This window comes from Eptesicus fuscus, chromosome 16, assembly GCF_027574615.1.
Source record: "Eptesicus fuscus isolate TK198812 chromosome 16, DD_ASM_mEF_20220401, whole genome shotgun sequence".
Classification (NCBI taxonomy): domain Eukaryota; kingdom Metazoa; phylum Chordata; class Mammalia; order Chiroptera; family Vespertilionidae; genus Eptesicus; species Eptesicus fuscus.
This window is the reverse complement of record NC_072488.1, coordinates 22052562-22067415: the sequence shown is the minus strand read 5'-3', so window position 1 is coordinate 22067415 and position 14854 is coordinate 22052562. Positions and strand designations below refer to the sequence as shown.

Genomic DNA, 14854 nt, shown 5'->3' with positions numbered 1-14854 from the left:
GAGGTGCGCCCAGCAATCATTGTTTACTGCACTGGAGCGCGGGGCGCAGGGACTTGGAAACGGGAAAGGCAGAGACGGCTGACGGCAGCCATCGCCATTGGCCACGCCCCAGCCTAGTGACGCCCTGAGACCCCGCCCCGCCCTGAGGCCCCGCCCCGCACATTCTACAAACCCGCCCAAGCTCCACACAGCGGCTTTTGCATATAAATGGCCTGTTCTGTGGCAGCTCATCCAAATTAGCTGCAGCTCCAGTCAGACTGCTCCAAAACCGCCCAAGCAAAGGAGGAGAAAACTAGCCCTTGCTGTAGCTCCTGCTGGGGAACACACAGTACACAAGGGTACACCAAGAGTGTCCACCTCAAGTAACTGGGAGGCTGACCCGTTGAACCAATAGGACACCTAGTACACAAAACTACCCTACCAACTCAGGGAAGCAGAGAATATGAGAAGGCAAGGAAACAGATCACAAACCAAAGAAATGGAGGAGAATAAGCGACTGGACATAGAGTTCAAAACCACGGTTATAAGGTTTTTCAAGAATTTCATGGAAAAGGCCGATAAATTCAATGAGACCCTTGAGGATATGAAAAAGGACCAACTAGAAATTAAACATACACTGACTGAGATAAAAAATATTATACAGAGACCCAAAAGCAGACTAGAGGATTGCAAGAATCAACTCAAAGATTTGGAATACAAAGAGGCCAAGGACACTCCTCCAGAGAAGCATGAAGAGAAGAGAATTCAGAAAGTTGAAGATAGTGTAAGAAGTCTCTGGGACAACTTCAAGCGAACCAACATCAGAATTATGGGGGTACCAGAAGAAGAGAGAGAGCAAGATGCTGAAAACCTATTTGAAGAAATAATAAACGAAAACTTCCCCCACCTGATGAAAGAAATAGACTTACAAGTCCAGGAAGCGCACAGAACCCCAAACAAAAGGGATCCAAAGAGGACCACACCAAGACACATCATAATTAAAATGCCAAGAGCAAAAGACAAAGAGAGAATCTTACAAGCAGCAAGAGAAAAACAGTTAGTTACCTACAAGGGAGCTCCCATACGATTATCAGCTAATTTCTCAACAGAAACCATGCAGGCCAGACGGGAGTGGCAAGAAATATTCAAAGTGATGAATAGCAGGAACCTACAACCAAGACTACTCTACCCAGCAAAGTTATCATTCAGAATTGAAGGGCAGATAAAGAGCTTCACAGATAAGAAAAAGCTAAAGGAGTTCATCACCACCAAACCAGCATTATATGAAATGCTGAAAGGTATTCTTTAAAAAGAGGAAAAAGAAGAAGAAAGATAAAAATTATGAACAACAAATACATATATATCAAGTGAATCTAAAAGTCAAGTGAATTAAAACTCTGAGGAACAGAATAAACTGCTGAACTTAATAGAATCAGAGGCATAGAATGGGAGTGGATTGATAATTCTCAGGGGGAAAGGGGTGTCTGTGTGGGGAGTATGGGAAGAGACTGGACAAAAATCATACATCTATGGATAAGGACAGCGGGGGGGGGGGGAGGTAAGGGCAGAGGGGGAGTGGGAACTGGGTGGTGGGGAGATATGTGGGGAAAAAGGAGAAACAATTGTAATCTGAACAATAAAGATTCATTAAAATAAAAAAAAATAAAAATAAAATTAAATGTAGCCTTCATTCTCCCGGTCCAGGGAGAAAAAGTTAAAGGAAGATTAAGAGGAAACAAGTGAAAAGACTAAGGACATAGTGGAATTTTAAAGGGAAAGCATATACTTGTTAACAAGAGTGGTCAAAGGAATGAAATGGCTAAGACAGAACAAAAAAAAAAAATTTGAAGATAAGAATAATTAGTAAATATTCCGTTAATCAAATAATAGCCACTTAAACAAAATAAAAATACTTTAAATGACTTTAAACATTATAAGACTAATAGATAAAATGGAAACAGGTTAAGCCAAAGTCAGCAGGACAGAGTCCAAGGGCCAGAGGGACCAGGCTGGGAAAGTGGAGGGGGCGGGGGGGTCTCGTGGGCCTTTTCTAAGCCTGGGGTTCTCTTCAAGGCACCCCTGCAAGCTGAGACCTTGGCCCAGCTGGGCCTGAAGTCAGAGCCTCGGGAAGTGCCTCTTTCCCAACTACCTGCGTGCCATTCCTGGAATTGGAGGGCATGCCCCATCTAGCTTCAGTCAGCCAGGCCCTTCAACCAGTGCTCTTATGAGCACATTTGTCATCTCCACTTGGATGACTCATTCAAAGCCTAACACTTGATTTTTTCCCTTCCCAAACCTGCTCCTCCCCTAGCCTTGCCCACCTCACAAAAAAGGTCCTTTCATCCATTCACCTGGGTTCCTTCTAAGGGAAAAGCTTAGGAGGCAGCCTTGAGTGTGCCCTTTTGCTCCCAATGTATCTAATCCATCAGAAACCCTCTTTAAAGATGACTTTGCACATCTGGAAAATTATATATATGTATATATAATATTTTATATGTAACATTATATTTTGTATAATATGAATTATTATATATATAGTTACATATAATTTTATATTATATAGAATAGATATCCATCCCTTGGACCAGCAATCCCACATCTAGAATCTATCTCAAAGAGATACAGGCAAAATATTTAAAACGATATGAACTTATCTCTTCATTACCACACTATTTACAAAACCAGAAGACTGAAACAATCCCAATGTTCACCAGTAGAGGACTGGTTGAATAAATGGTGGTACATCCTATGAATAGAATACTATGCACTGTGATAAGAAATGTGGAAGAGAACACATATGGACATCCAATAAGCATTCACGAAGCTACCCAACTTTATTAATGCAGTTCACTGTATGTCAAATATAACTAAAAAAAAGTGTAAAATAAAAACAAATTCATCTCCTTTGGGAGTTATTAGGATATTAACTCATTCTAAAGGTTAATAGAAAAAGGAAAAGAGTCAAGCAATATTATCTAGTCTTTTTTTTAATATGAATTATGCTTTAGGAAAACCAAATAGTCAATGGTTCAGTCATAAATTCAGAAGGAATAATAGAATTAGAAAACCACTATTGTGTAATCATGAATAAAATAATAAATCTGGACAAAGAGCACCAATGGCTGCTAAAACTATTAGGTTAGAAGCTAATGTGGAATTTTGTAAGGATGGATTTGTCTGACCACATCTGAAATCACCAATAAAATTAACATCACTGAATGTGGAACAACTAGAACCTCCTAGAACATATTTTTGCAAAAAGAAAAGAACCTGAGTATTATCAAGCTTCGGAATCTGTGTGTGTGTGTGTGTGTGTGTGTGTAGGTTTGAAGAACTCATTAAAGAATGCCTTAAGGATGCAATTAGTCAAATACTGTGGGAAATTCTATGGGTCAACAAATAAATACCATAAAAGGGAGTGGGGAGAGAAGCTGTTGGTATAAATTAAAAGAGACTTAAAAAATAGATTGATCAGCCCAGCTAGCTTCATTCCTGGTCCCGCACATGCTGGGTTTTGGGTTTGATTCCCAGCAGGGGAAGTGCAGGAGGCAGACGATTGATGTTTCTCTCTCATTGATGTTTCTATCTCTCTCCCTCTCCCTCCCTCTCTTAAAGAAAACCAATAAAAACATTTTTAAAACAAAAATGTTTAATGGATTGATCAAATGCAATGTGTGAACCTTGTTTTGGATCTTGATTCAAACAAACGACTGTAAAAATACCTTCCAGAGATGAGTGGAAATTTGAACAGACTAGGTATTAGCTGATGTAGAGGTATTATTATTATTCATCTTGTTAGTTTGAATGATGACACTGTGGACATGCTTTTTTAAAGCGTGGTTACCTGTTGGGCATACATACTGAAGTATTTGCAAGTTAAATTAAACCGTATCTGAGATCTCCTTTAAAATATTCCAGTGCTAGTGCAGGGGGCAGGAAGGAGATGGATGAACAACATTTGCAATTCTGAAAGGTCAAGATGGATGGTTACATGGGGGGGGGGGGGGTAAATACATTATTTTCTCTACTTTTGGGTACATCTGAAATTTTCCACAATAAAGAACTGGGGGTTTGTTTTGTTGAATTTTAAATGGGCTGTGTTCATACAGATCACAGCCCTGAGGCTGTGTTCTGACCTACTGGGAGTTCAACAGTATCCCCCTCCCTTATCCACACTCAGGCCACATGCTCAACGTCTGGAGGGCAAAAATGAGAGAAATGAGTCAGGGGTTAAGAAAACCACAGAGCAAGCCATGGGGGAGAAGGAGGGGAGCAGTGGCTCCCGACACCCACCTCTGTGCTGGATTCACGGAGCGTGGTGGGGCCTGGCAAACGGAAGATCACATGCCCCGCCGAAGGGGAAAGCCAGTGTTGCCATGTGGGAATAAGGGCCCCAGAGAGCCAAGTCTGATTTTTCATTAGAAAGTTGAAATCTGGGCATTTCAGTGAAATCTCCCAGCTTGCAGGCAAATGGAAAAAAAAAAAAAAATCTAAACACATTGCCAGTCAGTGCTAGAAAGCCAAACAAAACCTGTCTGGAGGCTAGATTTGTTCCACGGACTGCTGTTTTGTGACCCCTGACACCAGACCAGGTCATGCATTATACAGTAATGCATTAATAACTGGTTGACATGCTTAGCCGCTGGGTCAACTGAGACTGCACACGTCTGGAATCCCCAGATCCTTTACACGCAAACAGCTGTCAAGCCAGGCGTGTTCCCCGCGCTGAACTCTGAACGGAACACAGGCTTACAATTGTCTCTATCCAATTGCATCTGGTCACTTGTCAGACACATTTGTCTCTGGATTGGCTCTCTGTTCCTCCAAATTCTACTGAATCTGCTCTCCCTCTGGCTTCGTGTCGCATACAGTTTTAATAAGCCTGTTTTCATCCAAGCCATCTACGAAGCTAATGTCAGCCTGGGTCATGTCAGACTTCTCTCCTGCTAGAAATCAGCTATAACTTCAACCTACGCTCGAAGTTCGTCTATTTCATATCTACCCATCTTCCTCATTGAAGCCACCATACACTATATACACACCAGTCTCGTGGTAATAATAATGTCACCTCCTTACACCTGTATAGGACATGGTGATTTCCAAAGCATTTTCCCATAATTTTGACTTGATCTTTATCACCCATTGCAACTTTAAAAAACCCTATCACTAGCACATTAAGATGTTAGACTACAAATTTGCCTGTGGTCTGTTTGTCACCCACCAATAATTCCCTAGCTGGGAATTTCTAGGTTAAATAGAGACAGACAGGGCAACTAATTTGTCTTCCTGCCTTCCCCTCTCACCAGAAAAATGGGTCCCCAAACCACCGCCATTCCAGCAATAACCAATAGGGACAGAAACTCTGTTGAGGAAGAAGGTTCTAGCCGCAAGAGTTGACAGGACATGGAATGGGTTGCCTCGTGAAGAAATGACATTTTGATGCCAGCAGCTTTCAAATAGGAGCTGGGGTTTTGGAGAAGGGGTTTCAACGTGGGTAGAAGTGGGGCAGGATGATCTTTCAGTCATTTATTTCTGTCCAGGTAGGGAACCTGCTCTGTGCTCGGCTCTCAAAAGTACCTGGCCAGTTCTTGCAGTAAGTAACCTCTGAAGGTCAGCAACGTACCCTTGGCAAGTCTGATCGTTTTTATGCTTCCTACGTTTTAAAAATTAATTCTCTTTTTAAAAGCAGTTTTCAGCAAATTTTTTCTTTAAAATGCCGACCTTTTCTCCATTGTTCAAAAATGGAGAGAATCCACACCTTGGAATATTATTCAGCCATAAAAAGAAATAAAGTGCTGATAGAGGGCAGGGCATGGATGACTCGTGAAAACATTAGGCAAACTGAAAGAAGCCAGTCACAAAAGACCACATGTTATATTGTTCCGTTCACTGAGAGTCCACCGTAGGGAAATTTATAGAGACTGAAGCTAGATTAGTGATTACTTCAGGCTGGGATGGGGGGCTAAAGGATACAGGGTTTCTTACTGAAGTAATGAAAATGTTCTAAAATGGTGGTGATGGTACAAACAAGACGTCTAAGTTGAAAGCAAGATAATGAAGTAAACCAGCGATCAATAAAGCTCTTAAGACTTAAGTGCTCTCTTTGGTCATTTGCAGAATCACCTGGAAGAAAAAACTAGCGCAATAAAAGGTGCTTTGATGACTCCCTAAGCTGTGGAGTTAAATCTAATTTTGGACTAAAAAAAACAAAAACACCCAAACTGAATATCTATTTAATAACCAAACTAAGCACAGGAACTCCTACTGCCTTAATGGATGATGCTAACAATATGGATCCAGACATGTATGAGCAATATGAGTGAAATAACAGTAGACTGGCTGAATTTAACACAGTGTTTTGTTGGATCTTGTTTTACATATTTATCATGATGATGTCTGAGAAAAATAACTTAAGAAATGTTTAATAGTTAATAATTTAATTAATTACACTTGATATTAAGTCACAGAATTTACTAAATGGCCTTTCAGAAATCAGACTATTCCTTTGAACAATTTCTAAAACATGTAGTTAAGAGATACTTGCTGAATTGATTTTTTAACAAACAGAAAAAAAGAGTATGCAATAAATGAATTAAAGTATATAAAATAAAACTGTGGTCATGGTTGCACATATCTGTGAATATACTGAAATCCATTTACTTATACACTTTAAATGGGTGAATTGTGTGGTGTGTGGATTATATACCAACAAAGCTTTTTAAAAAATTAAGCAAGCTTTTTTTTTTTTTTTAATGGATGGATATTTGTTCCCAGGCCTGGGCTAGATTTTCAAAGGGTGCTCTCACCCCCTGCTGAGGATGAGACTGTGAAAGGCCCTGACTGTGAAAGGCCCTGGCTGTGAAAGGCCCTGGCTGGGTGAGGAGCAGGTGAGGCGGGTGGGCTTTCTCGCACTCGGTTGGCCTGAGCCTCCCCAATGCTGAACCTGGGGCTGGGGTAGTAAGACCAGGAGACAAACAAGAGCTCACCCACCACCTACTTCCTCTGAGTTTTCAAGGTTTAGCTTCTCACCACTCCAGGTCCTATTTCCATCCCAAGATTTCACTTCCATCACGTCCATAAAAAAAAACAGTTGAAACCACTCTTTGGGGAGAACGCGTCCTGGAGGAGGCCTCTCACCCCGACCAAACTTGTTCCCTCAAAGCACCCACACCTCCTGGGAGTAGGGGGCATTCCTCCGACCCGGGACACCCACCCCTCGGCAAAGCAAGCAAGCCCCTGTGCCTCAGGGGAGTGTCTGGTGCTGGCTTCAAAAGCCAGCGGGCCCACAGCCGGGGAAAGGTGGGGGGCCATTTCCTGCCCCCCCCCCCTTGCAGGACCCTGCACCTGGGGTTTGCGGCCTGCATGGAAGGGCACCAGCCCCTCGGAAAGCACTGAAAACATCTGCTGTCGGGTTTACCAGCGGACCCACCCCTCCTGACTCACCCCGGGAGAAGGGACACAGCCTGGGGCTCCCAGGCGCTCAGGCACCTTCCCAAACTCCGCAAACCCGCCTGGGGAGGAGGGTCGGGACGGCCCGCGGAGGAGAGCGAGGGGTGGGGATGACCAGTTATTACTATTTGAAAGGGAGGGGGTGGGCGGCTCCACTTGCGCCCCCGCGCGGGGCCTCAGCCCCAACTCCCGGGAGTGGTAGCCCGGCTCCCGCTCCGGCTCCGGCTCCGGCTCGGGCCCCGCCACCCAGAGCGCACCGCACCGCATCGCGCCGCGCCGGGCCCGGGACGAGGAGCAGCAGCCGGGAACCGGGCTGGTCCCGGCGCCGAGAGCTCGGCACGCCCCGCAGAGTGGGGCGCCCGGGATTTTCTAACTCGATGCCTGGGCGTGGCCCCCTCTCGGGCGCTGCGCCCCGGGACCTCCGGGCCACACACCCGGGGCTGTAGCCGGGACTGGGTGCCGTGAAGGGAGCCGCCTAGGGGGAGAGCTAGGAGGGAGCAGTAAGTACCCGGGTTCGAGCAGCTGAACGGTGCGCGGGGGCGGGGAACCAGCAGCTCGGAAAGCAGGTTAGAGGCGCCATGGCGATCGGCTTCCTGCCTACGACTGAGCGGTACGTGCGCCCCGAGCCGAGGCAGGAACGGGGAGGGGTAAGGAGAGACTAGCTTGTTCTCCCGGGCAGGGGTAAAAGGGGGGCCCCTCCGGCACCCAAAAGGGTCGTGCTCCAGGTGAGGCTCGAACTCACAACCTCGGCATCGCTCTGCAAGCACTGCTGTATAAGTACCGCGCGCTAACCGATTGCGCCACTGGAGCTCCGCTTAGCCCGCCTCGCGATGGCTCTATCAGGGCTCACCCGGCGGCGGCGGGCCCGCGGAGCATGCGCACTCGCGGCCGGCGGCTCGGCGGGAAGGGACGGGGTCGGAGTCTCCCCGCACCTTCAGGCCCGGCCGCCCCCCAAAAGAGTAAACTGGGGGACACCGGCGAGGGTCTCTCTCTCTCGGGGATGAAGGGGCCGGTTGGCCGGGCCGTGACGGACGGGCGGCGGGGGCCTAGAAAAGAGCGTAGCCCGCCTCCCCGGGCGGGGCGGGAGGAGGGGTCCGGCCGCTGAGCGCTGAAACCACCTCCGCGCCCGCCGTGGAGCCTGGCCTCCCCGGAGCGGCCCCGCGTGTCCGGGTCTCCCGGAGCGGCCGGGCGGCCGGACGGGCCGTGTGGCGGCCGTGACGCGGCCCGAGGGGTGGGGCCGAGCGGTGGACCGGACCGGGGAAGTCGTGGGAGCGGAAAGCCTTGGACTGGGCGAGCCCTGCGCTTGCCGGCGGGGCAGCCGGGGCGCTTGAAGACCCGACAGGGCGAGGGGGCTTCGGCGTCGGAGCCTTGAACCCCGCAGGTTTTTCCGCTGTCTCTCCTTCCCTCCTGAGCGGGTTGTTGGGGGGCGCTCCCGGCAGAAGGCGGGTCCCCAAAATCGAATCAAGCGACAGGCATTCCGGGGGCCCGATGTTAGCCCGGGCCTTCGGGAGGGTGCAGGCTAAGCCGCGCATGTCTTAGTGGGGCCACAGCGAGTTTGTTTCAATTTTTAAACTAAGTTCCTAATATTTAAAATCAAGAGGTCTCATACAAATACCTGGATATCCTTTCTTTTTTAAAAACCAGAAAATGTGAACTGCCCCCAAGGTTGAATTATGACTATCTTGTGCTTTTTTTTTTTTTTTTTTGGTCTATGTGGGCCACTTATTAAATTTTTTAAAAATTATATTTTACTACAGAATAAAGACAAACATAATCCAGGCCGGGTTTATTGGATTTACTGTTACATTCATTATTTATTTATTGTGAGTCAAAAAGCTTCATTGTATGGTCTTTATTTCAATAAACTCTTTATGTTTTATATTTTTAACTAGTAGAAAGAGACTCCCAAAGTGATCTTCTTATAATTGGGCAAGGGGTTGTCTAAATCATTACTTTTATTATTATTTTTCTTAATCGAAATTTAAAACAAGACACTGCCACCTGTAAGAAGGCAAACCATCTTGAATGCCTCTCAGAAGCCCTGGGGTTGGGCAGCATCTAAGATCCCGTCCTATCTCAGCAGTCCATGTTCCTCACCAGCACCACCCCGGAAGTGACCTTTCTTTTCCCTTGGGAGAGAGAGATGTGCGAGTCCCAGGCCACGCTCTAAGGAATTGTGATGCAGATCTGAATCAATCACACATACGGTAATTTGGGGAAGTACACATCTTTCTCATTCTGAATTGAAGCTTAAAGGAAGACTTGGTGAGAGCCTATCAGATGAGAAAAAAATTTAAAAGATCAAAAGATTGGTGACATCAATGTTCTTAAGAATGTGCAGAAAAGGACACTATTCAGTTTTGTTTCGATGACATTTTAGCAGAATCTACCAAATGCATATAACCTTTCTCCTGTAGAGACACTCATACACGTGAACAAATATACCATATTTCGTCAAACCTAAGATGCCCTAAAGTTTAGGGCCTAAACTGTAACATGTACCATTAAGAAGAAAAAGCTGCCGCCCAGCTGGCGTGGCTCAGCTGTTGAGCATCAACCTATGAACCAGGAGGTCACAGCTCGCCGGGTCCGGGGGTCACGGCACATCCCTGGATTGTGGGCTCAATCCCCAGTGCGGGGATGAGCAGGAGTGCAGCAGGCAGCCAGTCAATGATTCTCTCTCATCATTGATGTTTCACTCTCCTCCCTTCCTCTCTGAAATAAATAAAAATATATTTTTAAAAAGGGGGGGAAAAACTGCCACTTTTACTATGATACCGTGCTTTCATATCACTTGGGCTTTTTATTCTATACTTATTAAAAGACTCGACTGTATATATTTTTTAAATAATATATTCCTTTGGAGAACTATTGTTTTCAGCTTTTCAGCCCCTTTGTTGCTTCCACTTACAAACCAGGCAACACTTCAAAGAGGAAAGAAAGCAGCTTGGGGTGTCACACTCACCTCGCAGCATTTCTCTTCTCCCTGAAATCTTGGACCCTCAACCCCTGGACTGCCTTAGTAGCTCTTGGTTGCTTTCAAACAGGTGTGTGTGTGTGTGTGTGTGTGTGTGTGTGTGTGTGTGCGCGCGCACGCGCGCTCGCGCACCTATACTTATTGTATTTCTAGCTACTGTCAGTGGGAGTAGTTTGATAGACACTGAATTGTCAAGATCTTGTGTGACCATATAATTTATTCTCCAAACAAGGACATTTCTGAGCGTGAAAGGGGGCACTATTAATAACACTGGATCACCGAGCATGCCTTGTGACGGTCTCAGACAACCCGGCACACATGACCACCCTAATCATAGCCCCCTTTGTACTGCTGTAAATACATAAAACAAAAACAGGAAAAATGCCCTATTAAATGTTTTTTTTTACTGTAGAAACTATCATTTATAGAATACCAGTTTTTTCATATACTGTGCTAAGTGTTTTACATTCGTTTTCTCATTTCAATCCTCACAACAACCCCTTTACAAATAAGAAAACAAACTCAGAAAAATTAGGTCACTTGCCCAAGGTCAGACAGCTGGTCAGTGGTGGAGCTGGGATTTGTCTGTTGCTGAAAGCCCTGTTCTTTTATTGTGCCCATCTAGGTCAGCTTTGGGCAGAAGGCAATTTCGCTGCTCAGCTCAGCAAAGAGCACCTGGGAGTGGAGGTTGCTGGCCACACTCACCGCTGGTGGGGGATGCATTGAAGCAGACTTGATGTTGGTTTTTATTCCACTTGGCATTCCCCCTGGTTGACCTGCGTGGGCCATTTGCACCCCACTGAGCACTGCCTGCTGCTGGCTTGGAGCACCTGAGAACAGAGATGGGGTGTGTGTGCATGTCATCAACTTAGTGCTTCCCTGCTCCAAATGCACCCTTCTCTGCCCAGCTCTGTGATCCTGTCAGCCAGCGCCACGCGTAGGCCTTGTCAGACCTAGCACCAGGAAGGTGCTAGAAGAACACGGGCTTCTCTTCCTAGTTCCAGAACTTTCTTCGGGCTCCTACAGCACAGCTGCCAGTGGGCGGCTTCCCAATGAGATTTTGCCATCACCCAGCACACAGTTTCCTGCTTGCCAACCGCAGCCTGCAGCACCTCAGCAAACTCCTCTGCCATCCGTGGGCCACCACCACGCCCTCACCAGTGGGTTCTGGCGGGGAGGGAGGGCCATTTCCAAGTTTATTCCTTCCGTGGGTTTTCGATGTCATCTCTGGAGGTTGTGGCTGCTCCCTGTGTGTGTTCTTTCAGTATTCTTTCGAGTTCTGTTTACCCCGTTCAGTGGTTAATTCTCGTTTCCTAATTAACAATTCTTTATATTGCATGCTCCCTGTTCAGAGGACTGCTGTGGTTTCTGCATCCTGACGGGATCCTGGCTGATACAGAATGCATTGCTTCTTTCACTTCTCCTTTGAGAACAGGTCTTTCAAAGAAAATGGAGAACAGGGTGGTCGGTAGGTAAAAATAACACATTATTCACTGTTTACCATATACTGGGCAATGTTCTAAGAACTTTACACCTTTTTAACTAACTTAATCCTCATGCCAAGCCTATGAAGTAAGTAGCATTTTTATTTCCTTTTACAGATGAGGAAACAGGCACAGTGAGGTGGCCTAAGTAAGTGGTCGAGCTGGAGTTCAAATATAAATTATGTGACTTAAAGGTCCATGCCCTCAACACTAGAGAGTAGAGTGCTCAGTCTGCCATTGACAAGAAAGGGAGAGAGACCTGTGACAGTACCTGGCATTTAAAACTGTGCCTCTCGGGGGTTACCCTCAAGAGAGGCACTAATCAGGGCTCACAGAGTGACGGTGGCCAAAGGGTCCTACCTTGAAATATGGGAAAGACGAAATAGAACTAGGACCACTAGAGAGATGAAAACAGGGACCAGCTATGCAGGGGTTCCCAAATGCCCCAAGCAAGCCTGCTGAGAAAATGGGGTGGTTCCTCTGTCAGTTATGGCAATAGTTGAACCCAAACCTACTGGACCAGGGACAGGGTGGCAGGTCTTAGAGACTAGGCCTAGATAATGACGGAGTCTTCCCTTCAAGAGGAGGATGGGAGAGGGAGCCATGGGCCTCAAGGGTTTCAGTAACACGCAGGGCTGTCCTTAGGTCAAATTTTGGGGTGAGTAGGAAAGCTCACCCTGTGGGGTTGAAGTAAGACGAGGAACAAGTAAAACAACCTTCGTTCATATCTACTTAGCCAACAACTGACTGAGTGACTTCGATTATATTCCTTTACACTATACGGTACATCACAGTTGGTTTAGCCATTGTATTAGTGGATTTCCTGTTTGGAGCTGTTATAAATAAAGCTGCTAAAAGCATTGTTGTGCAAGTCTTTCATTCCTTTTAGGTAAATACAGAAGTGAAATTTCTGGGTCATAAAGTAAGTTTATGCAGAGGTGGGTGTTTGTTTTTTTTAATATTGTGGTAAAATATACATAATTAAAAGTCTGCAACTTTAACCACTTTTTAAGTTTATTGTTAACAGTATTACTGAGGTCCCTCCCCCATCTTCCCCCTCTTCCAACCCCCACCCCACCTCAGGCCTCCTTACACCATTGTCTATGTCCATGGGCTATGCATATATGCATACATGTTATTTGGTTAATCTTTCCCCATCCCCCTCCCCCCCTCCCCTCTGAGCTCTGTCAGTCTGTTCCACCCATTCATGCCTCTGGACCTATTTTGTTTGTCAGTACATTTTGTTCGTTAGATTCCACATATTAGTGAGATCATATGCTATTTATCTTTCTCTGACTGGCTTATTTCAACCTAGCATAATAATCTCCAGGTCCATCCATGCTGTCATGAAAGGCAAGAGATCCGTCTTTTTTACAGCTGCATAGTATTCCATTGTGTAAATGAACCACAGATTTTTATCCAACCATCTACTGATGAGCATTTGGGCTTTTTCCAGGTAACTTGAACCATTTTGAAGTGCACATTTAAGTGGCATTATGTACATTTATATTGTTACACAACCATCACCACTATCCATCTCCTAAACTTTTTCACTATCCCAAACTAAAAATCTGTACCCATAAAAAAATAACTCACCAGGGGGCTTCGAGGAGGGTAGGAAAGGGAGGAAATGGGAGATACCTGTAATACTATCAACAATAAAAAATATATTTTTAAAAAATAACTCTCCAGCCCTGGCCAATGTGGTTCAGTTGGTTGGAGTATTGTCCTATACACTGAAAGGTCACAGGATTGATTTCTGGTCAGGGCACATACCCAGGTTTTGGGTTTGATCCCCAGTTGGAGTGCGTGTAGGAACCAACCAATCAATGTTTTTCTCACCTCTCTCTCTCTTTCTCTAAAATCAATAACAATAATAATAACTCTCCACAATAATAATAACCCTCTCCCCTCGGCCCCTGGTAACCACGTTTCTACTTTCTGACTCCATAAATTCACTATTGTAGGTACTTCAAACAACTGGAATCATACAACATCTGCCTTTTGTGTCTGCTTGTATCAGTTAGATACTGTTTTCAAGGTTTATTTGTGTTAGAGCTTGTGTCAAAATTTCATTTCTTTCAAGACTGAATAGTATTATATTGTACTAGAGGCCCAGTGCATGAAATTTGTGCACGGGGGGAGGGGGTACCCTCAGCCCAGGGACCTCTCGGGGGATGTCCGACTGCCGGTGTAGGCCCGATTAAACCGGCAGTCAGACATCCCTCTCACAATCCAGGAACACTGGCTCCTAACTGCTCACCTGCCTGCCTTATCACCCCTAACTTCCCACCCTGCCAGCCTGATCATCCCTAACCGCCCCTGCCTGCTGGCCTGACCACCCCTAGCTGCCCCCCCTGCCGACGTGGTCACCCCCAACTGCCCCCATGCCAGCCTGGTTGCCCCTTACTGCCCCCCCCCTGCCGGCCTGGTTGCCCCCAACTGCCCCCTGCTGACCTGGTCACCCCCAACTGCCCCCTCTGCCAGCCTAGTCACCCCCAACTGCCCCCCTGCTGACCAGGTTGCCCCACACAGCCTGCTGTTCAGTTGTTTGGTCGTCCCTCACTAACCCCCCTGCCAGCCTGGTCGCCCACACAGCCTGCTGTTCGGTCGTTACTGTGACAGCATCCTGGACAATTTGCATATTTCTCTATTATTATTATAGACTAGAGGCCTGGTGCACAAAATTTGTGCACGGGGAGGGGGGGTCCCCTCAGCCCAGCCTGCACCCTCTCCAATCCGGGACTCCTTGGGGGATGTCCAACTGCCGATTTATGCCCAATCCCAGGGATCAGGCCTAAACCTGCAGTCGGACATCCTTCTCACAATCCAGGACCACTACCTCCTAACTGCTCACCTGCCTGCCTGATCGCCCCTAACTGCCCACCATGCCAGCCTGATAACCCCTAACTGCCCCTGCCTGCTGGCCTGATTGCCCCCAACTTCCCCCCTGCCAGCCTGGTAG

At 46.5% G+C, this 14854-nt stretch overlaps 1 long non-coding RNA gene and 1 other non-coding gene across 2 annotated transcripts; one reads left to right on the top strand and one right to left on the bottom strand.

Moving 5' to 3' along the window:
• Nucleotides 1-8145: 8145 nt before the first annotated feature.
• On the bottom strand, nucleotides 8146-8238 carry TRNAI-UAU (transfer RNA isoleucine (anticodon UAU)). The gene is given in 2 exon segments: nucleotides 8146-8181; nucleotides 8201-8238. It is a non-coding gene; the product is annotated as a tRNA-Ile (tRNA).
• A 2208-nt stretch (nucleotides 8239-10446) lies between these two features.
• Nucleotides 10447-12742, top strand: LOC129151845 (uncharacterized). Its single transcript, XR_008558528.1, has 3 exons — nucleotides 10447-10475; nucleotides 11031-11565; nucleotides 11758-12742. It is a non-coding gene; the product is annotated as an uncharacterized LOC129151845 (long non-coding RNA).
• Nucleotides 12743-14854: the final 2112 nt, after the last annotated feature.